The sequence below is a fragment of the Podarcis filfolensis genome, assembly GCF_964270895.1.
Source record: "Podarcis filfolensis genome assembly, chromosome: 10".
Classification (NCBI taxonomy): Eukaryota; Metazoa; Chordata; class Lepidosauria; order Squamata; family Lacertidae; genus Podarcis; species Podarcis filfolensis.
This window is the reverse complement of record NC_139612.1, coordinates 19,329,349-19,345,167: the sequence shown is the minus strand read 5'-3', so window position 1 is coordinate 19,345,167 and position 15,819 is coordinate 19,329,349.

Below are 15,819 nucleotides of genomic sequence, written 5' to 3'. Positions count from 1 at the left end.
GAATCAGATCTTCCCAAACTTTTACTTAGACCTCGACATAGCACAAAGGAAGTGAAAACTTCCTGTTGCAAAGATCCACAATATGTGAGTTTTTTTGTGAACCTTCAGCCAGGTTATTATTTGTCGGATCACGCCGCATCTCATTTCCAATGCATCCCCCTCTCCGGTGGCTAATAGGCTGTGTAACAGATACACTTACGTTAATTAACAGCCATTTTGCACTACAGCTAGTGCTAATAGTTAATGAGCCATAAAAGCAACAGTCAACTTCTTCCGAGCTTTCGTTTCAAAGTTTCACTTTAATTTGTTTAAATCGCACTGGTAAACTGATGCTCGCTCGCTCTCTGCATCACAAGCTCAGCAATTAATCGAAGTATCACACTGGGTGTCCTTGTCCGATCGCGCACCAAATGCATCGAGAGAAATGCTATTTCCGACGTGTTGTATTCAGCATAGACAGAGCAGCCACTTCTAAGATGCTGCCGGCTTTGTCCTAACAAATATCCGCTAATTACAATCAAGGATTTGTTCTTCTCCTTATTATGGGGAGGAGGCAGAAGTGGCAAACATAATTTTCCATACACATGTAGAATGGGGCTTATGTGGAATCTTATCCACTTAAACAAATTTTGGTTCATTAAAATAGACAAAACATATATATCCCCAGAACAAATACCCAATTAGCCTTTAAATGGAGGCCTGATTACAGAATAAGGCAGCGTACACACCATATACCCCCCCCCCTCAAAAATCCTGGAAGCTGTAGTTTACACCTCACAAAGCTACAATTCTTAGCACCCTGTAAAAACTACAGTTCCCAGGATTTGCAAGGGGTGCTTTTCAAAATGCTTTAAATGTATAACAGTGTATAACCAGTACTTGGTGGGAACTTACTAACTTGACCCATTTTAATCCAGTTTGTGGCCTAGTTTTAGCACCAAAACAGATTTGGTCGCCCTGATTGTCTGTCTGTACAGTGGTACCTCAGGTTAAGTACTTAATTCGTTCTGGAGGTCTGTTCTTAACCTGAAACTGTTCTTAACCTGAAGCACCACTTTAGCTAATGGGGCCTCCTGCTGCCGCTGTGCCGCCGCTGCACAATTTCTGTTCTCATCCTGAAGCAAAGCTCTTAACCTGAGGTACTATTTCTGGGTTAGAGGAGTCTGTAACCTGAAGTGTCTGTAACCCGAGGTACCACTGTATTGGGAAAGGAGGAGGAGGGCAATCCTATAGATCCCTCCTTGATTTCTCATCATCTTTTGAAACCATCAACCTTGGGATCCTCCTGGACCGGTTCCCTGGACAGGGAGTTGGATAAATTGGGTCTTTGTGTTTCCACATGTATCTACATGGCCAATTTCAGAGAGTCTTGGGTGTGTGTGTGTGTGTGTTTCTTTGGCCCCATGGCAACTGTGCTGTGGAGTCCCACAAGAGTCGATTCTTTCTCACATGCTCTTTAAGGCTTACAGAGTCACTGGAAGTGATCGTCCAGAGATTTTGGGGGAAAATTCAGCTTCACTTCTTGCCATCTGTGTTGAGGGAAGTTGTTCCAGTGGGGCTGATCAGTGTCTGGAGGGTTTAATAGATTGGATGAGGGTCTACAAACTGAAACTGAATCCTGACAAGTTGGAAGTTGCTCTTTCTCCAGAAAACAGAGGGTGATTTCTGAATAGTTAAAAAAAACCCTATGCTATATGCTGAATATTGTTGCACAGAAAATGGTGAACATCTCCTTTTCAATCAAGCCAAGAAAGCTCTTAAAATCTCCATTAAATGCCACATTAAAAATGCAAATTACGTTAATGCATAATGTAGATGCATATGCCTGTTGAGTCGTTTTCCTTTCACGCCTTTGCTGTTGGTGCTAAATTTCATTCCAAGCACAGGACTGTTTTGTCTAAACACCACCAAGTGCCAACTTGGTACAGAGATTCAGTAGCGTATTGATTTGATATGACATGACACAAAGTGGGCCTTGCGTTGACCGAGCTACCAAACAAAGAGAAAACTCTGTCACCCTATTTACCTTTATATGAAGATACTCCTCAGCTTTAAATCTGAATCTCCACTCAGCCACAATGCTCACTGGGTGAGCTAAGCCCTCTCTTCCAAACACATCTCCATCATTGGGTTGTTGCTAGGATGGAAGTTGCAGAGGACCAAATATACCACCCAGAGCACCTGGATAGTGGGTGGGACTGCAAAGTCCTGTAAGGACCAGGACCCTGGGCGGGCAGGCAACATTGGGAACACTTGCTGTTCCAACTAGACATACATCAGTGGTTGGGGCAGCTCTGTAAAGCCTGCCTGCCCTGGGGGTGGCGGCATGGCTAAGTTGAGAGCATGACGCCAGCCCCCTTGCATTGAAATTATTGTTGCTGGACTCCCTGGGTCATGGTTGGGGGCGATAGGAATCGTACTCCAACATCTGGAGACCAAAAGGTAAAAAGGTAAAGGACCTCTGAATAAGTAAAGGTGACTATGGGGTGCGATGCTCATCTCGCTTTCAGGCTGAGGGAGCCAGTGTTTCTCCACAGACAGCTTTCCTGGTCATGTGACCAGCACCACTAAACCGCTTGTGGCACAACAGAACACCATGATGGAAACCAGAGTGCACGGAAACCCTGTTTACCTTCCCGCCTCAGCGATGCCTATTTATCTACTTGCACTGGCATGCTTTTAAACTGCTAGGTTGGCAGGAGCTGGGACAGAGTAATGGGAACTCACCTCGTTGCAGGGATTTGAACCACTGGCCTTCTGATCAGCAAGTCCAAGAGGCTCAGTGGTTTAGACCACAGCACCACCCGCGTCCCTAGGCTGACATACACCAGAATTCACAAAGTGAAGTTGAAGGGATGGTTCCTAGGTTTGCCAAGGAAGGTAAATAGCCAATCATGGGCATAGCTGGAGGGGCAGGGGGGCAGCTGCCACCCCAAAGTCAAGTAGATAAATAAAAAATACTTAACTAAAATGAGAAATAATCAGAATATTTGAAATGGAAACGACAGATTTTTCTGAGCACTTGATAAAAAGAAAGTAATTTAGAACAACTGTGATTGAGACATTTCATTCCGAATCTGCCAGACAGAGGACAATGACAGGTGCGTGTCCTGCCCCCCCCCAACATAAATCCTGGCTACGCCCATGTGGCCAATGGTTAATTCTTTATTGACTTATAGCAGCTCCTAAGGTGCACCAGATACACACACACACACACATGTTTCTAACGTCTACATAGCTGACACGAACCTTTCTAGGATTTAGGGCTTTCATAAGCATATGCGGCACCGGGGTGCAAAAATCCGCCCGGCGCCCCCTCTCCCCAGGTTGCCCAGTCCCAGGCGCGCAGGAGGGCGGAGCCAGCTGGCTGCCTCAGTGTCTCGCTGGCTTGGTCGCCCCTGAACTCATGGCAGCAGAAGAGCCCACCACAGCGCTCCAACCAACGGGCAGGCTCTTCCCCAGACTCAACTCTCAGGCCCCAGATTCTCGGCCTGCTGCCCCTGAGAGCCCGGTGCCCTGCACCCCTAGCGCCTATGGGTAAGACGGCCCTGCTAGGATTGTGCCCAGTGGAATAGTTGAAGCAACAGTAGGCTATGCCCTTGTCTGCTGGAGTGCACACACGCAACCCAAAAACTGCTCCTGCAGTGAAGTTGTCCCTGTGCTTCCCTCTTCAAGCCCCTATTGATTCTAGGAGACAGCGTGGCAGAGGGCAGGGGACATTTGACCAGCCCACCCATCACCCGAACAGTCTCTTCCTCAGCTTCCAACACATCCTGAGCCCCCCACCTCCTTCTCTGACTGCTTGTCCTTGGCCCCTTGCCCTGGCTCCTGCCTCACGGGTGGCACCAAACCCTATAAATCCCTGAACCCCTCTCCTGAGTCAGCCTCCGACCCCACGGTCTCCATCACACACTCGCCAGAGCCCTTCCAGTCCCTGTTGACATCTGGGCAGTCGTTTCTTTCCCCTACGAAATACCATTTCCCATAGATCTCTACTTCGTCTCATTGTGTCCTCCGGGCTCCCCCACCTCTGCAAGGAATGAGGACATATTTCTCTTCCCAAGACACTTGGGCTGTTTGTCTCCCTGCATTGGCTAGCCCTAACAACTGACTACCACTCCCTCCATGGAATGATAGAACATAAAGAATGGCATATCTAATCCCATTATATTTCTAGTCAAACGACGGCCTTCCGGGGGTGTTTGCATTGTTCGAGCAAACATTGCTTCTTCCTTATGCAGAACCTCCATGAAAGCAATCACTGCCCCACCTTTGTAGCAGATGCTTGCACAATCTGTAGGGCTGAATTGAAAGCGATTGTTTTTAGAGTCCCAACGAAGCCTTAGGAGTTGAAACTTTGGGTTCCCACCACCACCTTCCTTGCAATCTTGGTTTTGTCCTTCCTTTATGAGGCTTGTGTAACTGTCAAGTAGGAGTGAGGTGAAAATTTGAGCAGAGATAGAGAAACTATTTGGCTCCTAAGGACCACATTATCCAGTGGTAAAATGATGGGGATTACATTCTAGTAATGAACCAAGCCAGACCCACACACAATCGATCGCACACAAAACTATCTCCCATGTAAACGGAGACAGATACTTAACTCATATTTACTCCAGTCAAGTTTCACCTTCCATTTTCTACATATATATATTTTAAAAAACATTATTTGTAATAACATATTTTTATTTTTAAAAACCATCCATTTTTTAAATCTGTCCTGACTGTGCAAAAGACAAAAAAGACAAAAAAACAAAAAACAAAACAAGCCAGCAATCGCCACATTAGGATGAAAATAAGGTGGCCTCAAAATTCAATATGCAGTTACCAAAATGCATTAAACACTCAGTTTCAGCTCATTTGATGGTATACTGGTACCCGACTCCTTTAAGAACAAGTTAAATAACTCTGGGATGCCCTTGTGTAAAATAAAAGTAGGTAAAATGAATAACTTGGGGGTGCTACTGCACCCAAAACAGACGGCATTCTTACATGGTAGCATGTAGAAATATTTAACAGTTTTCCAAGGAGGTTATTGAAATTATGTACAAATTTCCACCAACACCTTTTAGGGCTGCAATCCTATATTCTTTCACTTGGAAATGAGCCCATATTAAGTAGACATGTATAGGACGGCGCTCTAAGGTTATTACTTCAAATTTATTTACTCATAGGCATTTAACAGCACATCGTAGGGATGTGAGTAGTGCTGTGGTCTAAACCACTGAGCCTCTTGGGCCTGCGGATCAGAAGGTGGGCAGTTCGAATCCCCACGATGGGGTGACCCCCCTTGCTCTGTCCCAGCTCCTAGCAACCTAGCAGTTTGAAAGCAAACCAGTGCAAGTAGATAAATAGGCACTGCTGCAGCAGGAAGATAAACAGTGTTTCCATGCGCTCTGGTTTCCGTCATGATGTTCCGTTGCACCAGAAGTGGTTCAGTGATGCTGGCCACATGACTCGGAAAGCTGTCTGTGGACAAACGTCACTCCCTTGGCCTGAAAGCGAGTTAAGCACTGCAACCCCATAGTCGCCTTTGACTGGACTTAACTTTACCTTTTACCTTTAATAGCTCATCCAGGATGGGTTACATGGCTTGATTGCATGTAACTTTTGATGGAAGGGATATTCTGATCTCATCTTCTACCCTTAAAGGCCCGTGCAGAAAAAGGGTGTGTTTTCATCTGAGGATGAGATGTTGAAACCTTGATACCTACAAGAATTGGTGACAAACAGAGGTCACCTCCAGGGCGTCAGAATTTTGCAGGAGTGATTCAAGAGCATGCTGGAAGTGTATGTTTGTTGCACAATTCAAGGGGATTAAAGTACTCTGCCACCCTAGTGCAGGGGTGGTGAACTGGATTTGACCGACAGACCAGATCATTATCTCCCCCACCCATCGTGGGGCAAGTCTGAATGGAGGCCCACCTGCCAATCACCCAATGCCACTGAGGAACGTGAAGAGGAAATGCGCCCCAAAGTGTGGGACGAACAAATTATGAATGGGGAAGGAGTACGAGCAGCACGCAAGCACATCAGGATGAATAATCACTGTCATATTTCCTCCGTGTAAGCAAATCAGGAGGAGTGCTCAGCAAAGAGTGGACATCATTTAACTGCTCAATAAACAAGGAGTCTGGAAGAGTGCTTGCTTATTTCAGCTACAGCAGCTTATAAATGGGGGGGGGGGAACCATGCTTAAACATATGTATTTAGTGTGATTCTGAGAAATTCCATATGCATTAAATTTTGGATCCATCTAGAATTCATTTCTTGAACATCACAATATACCATTTTTTTGCTCTATAAGACACACTTTTTCCCTCCTAAAAAGTAAGGGGAAATGTGTGTGCGTCTTATGGAGTGTGCAGCGATCCCTCTTGCTGTTCTGGCTTCTGGGGTTCAGAATATTTTTTCCCTTGTTTTCCTCCTCCAAAAACTAGGTGCGCCTTATGGTCTGGTGTGTATTATAGAACGAAAAATAGGGTATGTTGTTAGAAACATATGTCAACTGATATTTTTTTAAGGAGCTGTGTGGTTTCTGGTGTATCGTTCATAATCACGTAAAAAAGGAATAGTTACAGAGATGGTGTGGAGAAGAAGAGAACACATTACAGTGGTACCTCGGGTTAAGAACTAAATTCGTTCCAGAGGTCCATTCTTAACCTGAAACTGTTCTTAACCTGAAGCACCACTTTAGCTAATGGGCCTCCTGTTGCCACTGCCCCGCAATTTCTATTCTCATCCTGAAGCAAGGTTCTTAACCCGAGGTACTATTTCTGGGTTAGCGGAGTCTGTAACCTGAAGCATCTGTAAACTGAAGCAACTGTAACCCGAGGTACCACTGCACGTATAAGGTGAGCAGGTTGTCCCATGTTTTGTGCTTCCAGAGTCCCTGCCCAGGTTGAATACATGCAGAAGTAATAAACGCCTGGGTTTCCAGAAATCTCCACCCCAGCATCGGAACAGTTAGAGCTGGAAATGTCCATTCTGCACATGTCTGTGTGCTCAGGCATCTGCGTGGCTATGATGGCTATTTCCTACCTTCGCTGTCAGAGGCACTAGGCCTCTCTTTCAATACCAGTTGCCAGGAACCAAGAGGCAAGGAAGCGATGATGCAGTCAGATTCTGTTGTCAGCATCCCCCAGGCATCCAGATGGCCACTGTGAGAAAAGGATGCAGGACTCAATGGGCTGTTGGTTTGGTCCCACAGGCTCTTTTCGTGTGCGTAGGTTTGTGAGCAAGTGAAAGAGAGCTGTGTGCTGGCAAGTGTGGTGTTGGTGAGTTGTGTGTATGTGTGTGCATGTGGTGCTCAGAGGGCTGGCTGATGTCAACATACCCAGGGCCAGATTTAGGTTTGATGAGGCCCTAAGCTACTGAAGGTAATGGGGCCCTTTATATGTTCAGCTGTCCTTTGTGAACAACAAATTGTTGCTGTTTTTGGTGTTGAATATATGCTGTATTTCCAGACTCCCTGGAAATGACCCTGATTTTGGGAAAGATTGAGCGCACAAGGAGAAGGGAACAACAGAGGACAAGATGGTTGGACAGTGTTCTCGAAGCTACCAACATGAGTTTGACCAAACTGTAGGAGGCAGTGGAAGACAGGAGTGCCTGGCATGCTCTGGTTCATGGGGTCACGAAGAGTCAGACACGACTAAACAACAAATATGCTATATGGTAATTTATGGACCTAATAGGTATCTAAAGCCATTTGCACATAACAAAATATGTGTTTTATCAAAGTAATTGTTGAAAAGTCCGTGCAGAATGCAAAGTCCATGCAGAATGTAGGCACCCTATATATAGAAATGAGCAAATCAGTATATTTTAGAGAGCAGGCTAGCAGACGGGGCCCATTACTTATATACATCATAGGAGCCTGCGCAACACAAAACACTGTTGCTGTATGTAGGTTTTATTTTATTTGTTTTTTACCTTATATTTTGGAAATGTACATCCAGGGTTTCCCCCCCCCCTTTAATTTGTTTGGGGGCCCCAAGAGAGTGGGGGCCTAAGCTATAGCTTGTTTACATAAATCCGGCACTTAAAGTAGCTGTTGGGGAAAGGTTAGCTCCCCCCCCCGCCCCCTACTGTTAGTGAGAACTGTTTGCAGGGAAAATGCATCCCAGAGGAAGGATTTTTCCAAAACCTGTCAAGCCTGAAATGGATCTTCCTCCAAGTGCCTGGAATTCTCTGTCTCCTCCCCCCCCCCCTTGTCTCCCTTCTTCCCCCACATGCAAAACATTGCAAACCTCCTGTACCTTTGATGGCTGGGTAGAAAAAAGAATTCCACTCATTGTGTAAGTTACACATGCTGAAATTTCTCTTCTATTAAAGGTGCAAAGACTTTGCTCTCTCTTGCATAGGGCCATCCTACCATGTGGCTGCTTAGCTGATCAAGTCAATTTTGCGGGGGAGGGAGCATTGATTTTTAGGAACAGGCGAGGAAGTTTGCTTCATAGCTTAAGAATTATGATGCTTGACAACCCTTCCCCAACCATGTAGTGTAAACATGTATAGTTAAGTATTTTCATTTATTTACTTGATTTACAGCCTCCGCCCCCTGGCTGCGCCTTTGCTGTCAGACAGCTTGTTCTCTCTACCACCCCACATGGGTGTAGCCAGAGAGGCAGGCTTTACGTTTCGAAGGGAGTACTGAGTTATCTGTGACACAAGTTGTCAGTTAGCATGGGTCATAGCCAGGATTTATTTTGAGGGGGCAGGCTTTGTGCTGGGGGAGGGGGAAGAACCAAGCTATCGACAACAAAATTGGTCAGTTAAGTAAGTGTGTGTGTGTGTGTGTGTGTGTGTACATACACAGTGGTAAAGGTAAAGGGACCCCTGACCATCAGGTCCAGTCGTGGCCGACTCTGGGGTTACGACACTCATCTCGCTTTATTGGCCGAGGGAGCCAGCGTACAGCTTCCGGGTCATGTGGCCAGCATGACTAAGCCGCTTCTGGTGAACCAGAGCAGCGCACGGAAACGCCATTTACCTTCCCGTTGGAGCGGTACCTATTTATCTACTTGCACTTTGATGTGCTTTCGAACTGCTAGGTTGGCAGGAGCAGGGACCGAGCAATGGGAGCTCACCCTGTCGCGGGGATTTGAACCGCCGACCTTCTGATCGGCAAGTTCTAGGCTCTGTGGTTTAACCCACAGAGCCACCCGCGTCCCACCCATATACAATGGTACCTTGGGTTAAGAACTTAATTCGTTCTGGAGGTCTGTTCTGAACCTGAAACTGTTCTTAACCTGAAGCACCACTTTAGCTAATGGGGCCTCCTGCTGCCGCTGTGCCGCCAGAGCACGATTTCTGTTCTCATCCTGAAGCAAAGTTCTTAACCTGAGGTACTATTTCTGGGTTAGCGGAGTCTGTAACCTGAAGTGTATGTAACTTGAAGCGTATGTAACCCGAGGTACCACTCCCTATATATAATTTATTGACTTGATTTAGGGGGGCAGCTACACCCCCCGGCTATGCCCGTGCCACCCCACATGTTAAAACCATACTTTTGCCTTCAAACAAGATATGAACTCCAGCCACTGTGATTGTTCTCAATTACTATGCAGCTCCTATTAGCATTTAAAAAAAACAAAAACCCAAATTATGAAGAGGTAGAAACTTTCCCAAGGGCCACGTGGAGCTCAGATGTCAAGATCTGCCGTAGCATATAATGAGTTGAGAACGGTGGGCTTTTACACAGGGAAGTCTCCAGCAATCCAGCCGAAATCTAGAGGGATGCGGTGCAGCGAATGTAGTGCCGCTTCGCTGCAGGGACAGAGAATTCCGACAGAGGGCGCCGGAGGGCACACACAATGCAGAGCTCCTAAGGCGATGCTTAACTGTCGGCTCCTAGAGATCATGGGGGATGGGCGAGTCTTAGCAAAGGGGAAGAAAGCTCTCTCTGCAGCACGCCTTGGGGGCTTAAACTGCTGCATGGAGGAACGAGGTGCATGCAGCTGGGAATAAGTTATTTGCACACACTGCTTACCATCTGCAGGTGTCGTGCCAAGGAAAGCTATACCTGTTGAATTCCTGCCAGCACATATAACACTGAAGTCCAGCTCTGAGGGCCTTCTGGCGGTTCCCTCGCTGCGAGAAGTGAGGTTACAGGGAACCAGGCAGAGGGCCTTCTTGGTAGTGGCACCTGCCCTGTGGAACGCCCTCCCATCAGATGTCAAGGAAATACAGTGGTACCTCTGGATGTGGACGGGATCCATTCTAGAGCCCTGTTCGCATCCAGAAGTGAACGCAACCCACATCTGCACATGCGCGGGTCGCGATTTGCCACTTCAACACATGCGTGTGACGTCATTTTGACCGTCTGCGCATGTGCGAGCAGCGAAACCTGGAAGTAATGTGCTCCGTTACTTCCAGGTCACCACAACGCGTAACCCGAAAATACTTATCCCGAAGCTACTTCAACCCGAGGTATAACTGTAAACAACTACAGTGGTACCTCGGGTTAAGAACTTTATTCGTTCCGGAGGTCTGTTCTTAACCTGCAGCACCACTTTAGCTAATGGGGCCTCCCGCTGCCGCTGTGCCACCGGAGCACAATTTCTGTTCTCATCCTGAAGCAAAGTTCTTAACCCGAGGTACTATATCTGGGTTAGCAGAGCCTGTAACCTGAAGCATCTGTAACCTGAAGCGTATGTAACCCGAGATACCACTGTATCTGACGTTTAGAAGACACCTGAAGGCTGCCCTGTTTAGGGAAGTTTTTAATATTTGATGTTTTATTGTGTTTTTAACATTCTGTTGGGAGCCGCCCAGAGTGGCTGGGGAAACCCAGCTAGATGGGTGGGGTATAAATAATATATTATTATTATTATTATTATTATTATTATTATTATTATTACTACTACTACTACTACTACTACTATAACAACGCACAGGAGTGCTGCCGGCTTGCAGGTGACATGGGGAAGGCAATTCTAGACACGCTGGAACTCAGAGAAGGCTACGTTATAGATGTGGACCTGGTAATAGGGCAGGAAAACATCCAGCAGCCAGTCTTGTGTAGCCAGAGCTAAATCTAGGCTCTGAGGAACTAGGTGTCTGCTATCCTCCCAAGAGACTCTTTAGGACGCTGGGGTCAAGTCACGGCCTCTCGGCTTCAGCTCTGTGGGGCAAAATGAGTGAAATAATGGACTGTCTCCTAGGTTCATTGTGGGGTTGGTCTAGATGGCCCTTGGGTCCCTTTTAGCTCTACAATCTGATGATATACTTGTACAGAGAGAGAGAGAGAGAGAGAGAGAGAGAGAGAGAGAGAGAGAGAGCAGTGGCGTAGCGTGGGGGGTGCAGGGGGGGCCGGGCGCACCGGGCGCAACATCTGGGGGTTAGGGTTAGGGGGCGCAAATCCACGGGTTAGGGGGCGCAAATTACTTGCCTTGCCCCGGGTGCTGACAACCCACGCTACGCCACTGAGAGAGAGAGAGAGAGAGAAAGAGAGAGAGAGAGAGAGAGAGAGAGAGAGAGGGGTGGGGTTTGCGGCAGGCACAGGGGTTTTGTATAAAATAATAGTCATACACAGTTGGGAGAATCTTATGGTCTAGAAACTTATTCATCTTGCTTCAGCTTCATTTGGTTAAGTCTTAGTCAGAAGGGCCAGAGAAATAAGAGGCGGAGGCCCCTAAATAGTTACATGCAGAAGGCAAAATTTCAGCAGGTACATATTGTTGTCACGTGCAGCTGCTGAACTTCCTTCAAGGTAGAAGAGCCAGGTTCTCGTTTGCATGTGGCCAAGCAACTCTAGCCTTTTGGCCCCGATTCAGCGAATCCTAAAAGCTACCGAACCTCTCTTACAGCCCGAGCTTCTGCACGTTTACTTAGGAGTCATTCGCAGGATGTCACTGTGTAGTCAGGTTTGGTTCCTTAAAACCTCCCCCTGTAGAACGTCTCCTTCGAAGTAAGTTCAGTGGAACTTACTCCCAGGTAAGCGGACTGCACTGCAGCTGGAATCGCGAGCTCAGCTGAATCCCACGGCACACACCTTCCCAGTTATCACAGAATTGTAGAGTTGGAAGGGACACCCGGGTCATCTAGTCCAACCCTCTGCAATACGGAAAACTTTTGGCCAAGATTCAGAGTCTCAGGTTCTGCTGACTGAACTATTCTTCAATGGAAACAATAAAAAAATCAGCAATAAAGTAAAAAGGATGATACAGTATTTAAATTATCCAATGCCAGTCCTTTGAGCCGATGTGCCCTGTCAAAGGATGGGAGGAATCCGATCTGTGAAATAATGCCATATATATATATATATATTTCTTCCTCATCCCAAGAAATAAATCTCAACAACAGCAAAGCAAATGCAGCGCAGATCGGAGATCGGAGATGAATCCAAGGCACCGCTCGCTTCCTCGGGAGTAAGCCCCGAGAGAACCAATAAGAGCTTCCTTCCCAGGAAGCACCCGCAACTCATTGTATGATGCGGATTTGAGCCTCTGCGCCCTTAGAAGCCGTTGCGCAAGGTCTCATCCTTTGCCCTGATCCTTTGACTGGAGATGCGCGCCAAACTGGTGGAGCGGGTTGGCCAGAGAGAGGCACCAGCTAATTCGAATTAACGCGCAGCAACGGCATGGTCTGCTGCAGTTACAGGAGGTCACCCCCTTCTTTGAAGCCAAGCAGGTATCGGTCAGGTCGGTGTTTGGAGGAGACGCCAGAGCCAAGCGCGCGATTGCTGCTTTGGGTTGCTTGGCTGAGGGAACAAAAGTATATTGCGTTTAGACGCGTTGCTCTCAAATCATCCTCGTCAGGATCACGCGCAAAGCTGCGATCCTGTGCACTTTGGCCTACGGGAGTAACGGGAGGAGAGGGTCGCATTGTAAGCGCCACTTCCTCACACTCTGTGCGGCCAAAACGCTTCCCGAGAGCAAAACCTTTTTAATAAAACAAAAACCAGCGCCGCGGAAAACGCCGCGCTCTCCCCACTCAAGAGTTGCCCGCGAAGGAAACAGGCTTGCCAGTTCTGCCAGTGACAGGGGGAGGAGATGGCGGGCGCCTGGGTGGCGATCCGAGCATCCCTCCACTAGGAAAAAACGCGCCGCGCGTTGCGCAAAAAGGCGCGCCAGCGACTGCGGCTCAGCCGCGGAGCCGGAGCCGGGTTTCCTTTTCGAGGTTGGCTTGAAAAGCAAGCCTCGCACCTTCGAGGGGCCGAAAGAAAAGGGCTCGGGTCTTTGCTTCGGCAAAAAAAAAAGAAAAAGGAGCGGATTCTCTAGATGGCAGCATTGTAGCCAAAGAACATGGGGTTTTAATAATAATTAATTAATTAATTAATAATAATAATAATGCATGAGTAACGGTGATAAAATTTTAATAACAACAGATGCATGATTAAGGATGATGAAGAAGAAGAAACCGACAGTAAATCATGCATCTATTTTATCTTTCCAATTTCTTCAAATTTTTCGAAAAAGAAGAAGAGAATTGGTCGGATTTTTTTTTAATTTTTTAAAAAAACCTTTATTGGGGGAAAAAACAACCCCCCAAAAAACTATAGATCTTTCTTTGTTGTTAAATCTAAAATAACAATCATGCTTCTCTACTAACCATCCCAACAACGACGATGCTGCGTCCTTTGCTGAACAAGAATCGTTCTAGTGGCATCCGCCCAAATCCTAAGCAAGTTTACATGGAAAATCATTTTTTCGTGGCTTCCAAGGAAATTTACCTGGGAATGATGTAGGGAGGCGGTTAGGGACGACCGTGGCCTTAACTGTTTTCTCTGTTCAGCTTGGTGAAATTTTACTAATCCCGTTCTTATTTTTATTTGGCAGGAGGGAGATGGGAACTTCTGATAAGATTTCTCTCTCTGACCAACCCAAGTTTTGTTTTTGTTTGGCGATGCCCACCACCGGCGCTTAAATAGCACCCGATTTATATAGTATATAAATCACGTCGGGAAATGTATAAAAGCGCGCGGGGGGGGGGGGGAGCTCGTAGGAAGAAAAATGGTATCGCGAGCTCCCCCCCCCCCAACAAACAAGCCAACAAACTTGGCAGCCGCCCCGTCGCCTCCTGGCAGCGCGCCTTGTCAAGACGAAGCGGCGCTAATGACTCTAATGACGTCGGGCGCCATCGAGGGTGATTAGAATCAATAAGAGCTTCGCCTTCGACGGCATGCGAATCACACCGATTATGCTCACTATTATTTTGCACATTGCTCTTTTCCGGGGTGAAAAGGAAGCGTCTTCTCTCTTTTTTAAGGGCTTCAAAAAACAAAATCTGAGCCCCACGTCGGGCAAAAGATTCCTGCATTGCAGAGGGTGGGACTAGATGACCCCGGGGGTCCCTTCCACTCTACAATTCTGTGATTTTCTATGAAAACCTGGTCTGGATACACACGCGCACGCGCGCAGGCACTTGCCTATATATAACCCCTCGCAAAGAAAGCGGGAGACTCCGGGGAACACAAAACGTCAGGGACGCCCCCTCAACCCAAGGCCTGCATTGGCCACGGGTGAAAGGCCGCCTAGCCCCACCGAGAACCCGCCCCCAATTGCCATGGGGCGCTCCCCTCCCCCCATTGCCTTTTCTCTCTCTTCCTTTTGGCCTTTGATTTGCTCTCTTGCCACTCGCTTCGCCAGACGTATTTTAGCCGTCTGCCTCCCGTCCTATATGCCCTCCTATTCCAGAATACACCGGGCGCTACTTAAAAATATATAGTAACAATAATTATAATAGATCCACACCAGCGGACTGGTTCTGACCCTCTGGCTTGTTTCTTGGCTGCCAAAAACCCTCTAAGCTCTCGACCTTTGTGAGAAAAGGAAACGCTGCCTCCTGACTTCCCCGTTGCTGGCTGCATTTAAGGGGGGCGGCTCCTGGGAATTACAGTCTACCCGTCGATAAGCAAACTAAGGCCCGGGGGCCGGATCCGGCCCAATCGCCTTCTAAATCCGGCCCGCGGACGGTCTGGGAATCAGCGTCTTTTTACATGAGTAGAATGTGTCCTTTTATTTAAAAGGCATCTCTGGGTTATTTGTGGGGCATAGGAATTCGTTCATTTTATTTATTTTTTCAAAATATAGTCCGGCCCCCCACAAAGTCTGAGGGACAGTGGACCAGCCCCCTGCTGAAAAAGTTGCTGACCCCTGGTTAGCCCTCCCTGCGCCCAAAGTCCCCGGACCCTTGATAATCTACAGTTCCCAGCACCCATCAGAGGAAGCCATGCGCTTTAAACGCGCGGCGCGCCGGCCATCCACAGTCTTCGCTGCCTCCTTTGGCGACCCCAAGTCATCCGGAATGGATCCAGAGGGTGCGAGAGTGGGAGCCCTCGGTGGGCTCTTTCGCCCCATTTGCCAGGCCCAGGTTGAGGCCGAGGGAGAGGGAGGGGTTCTCCCAGGCCTGCCTGACCTGCAGTCGCCAGGAGGTGGGGGAGATCAGGGAAGCCGTCCCCCGACTGCGCGCTATGGCGCACGCTTCCTTCTAGCCTCTCCGTCAACAGGGGCGGAGGAGGGACGCGCGCTCTGGCTGGCCGCGAATCATCTCGAGTCGCTGAGCTTTGATCAATCCGAACTAATTACCCCCGAGTCTTAATTAAAGTATTTAGCAGTTGGATCAACGCTTTGGCAAGCGGACAGGAAGGAGCGCTTGGCAGTTCGACGACACTCGCGTCGGGAGGAGCCTCGCAAGCAAAGGGCGGCGGCCGGGAGGACTCGCAGCTCCGACGGCGAGGCCAAGCGGCTCCCCTGGTGCCGATCCACGACCCGTTCTCTCCCTCCCCGCCACCTCGAGTCGCCAAGAGCCAACGCACTCTGCTTGAAAGGGGCGGTTCGCCCGTTTATTTGCCACCAGATCCACCAAGTCTTT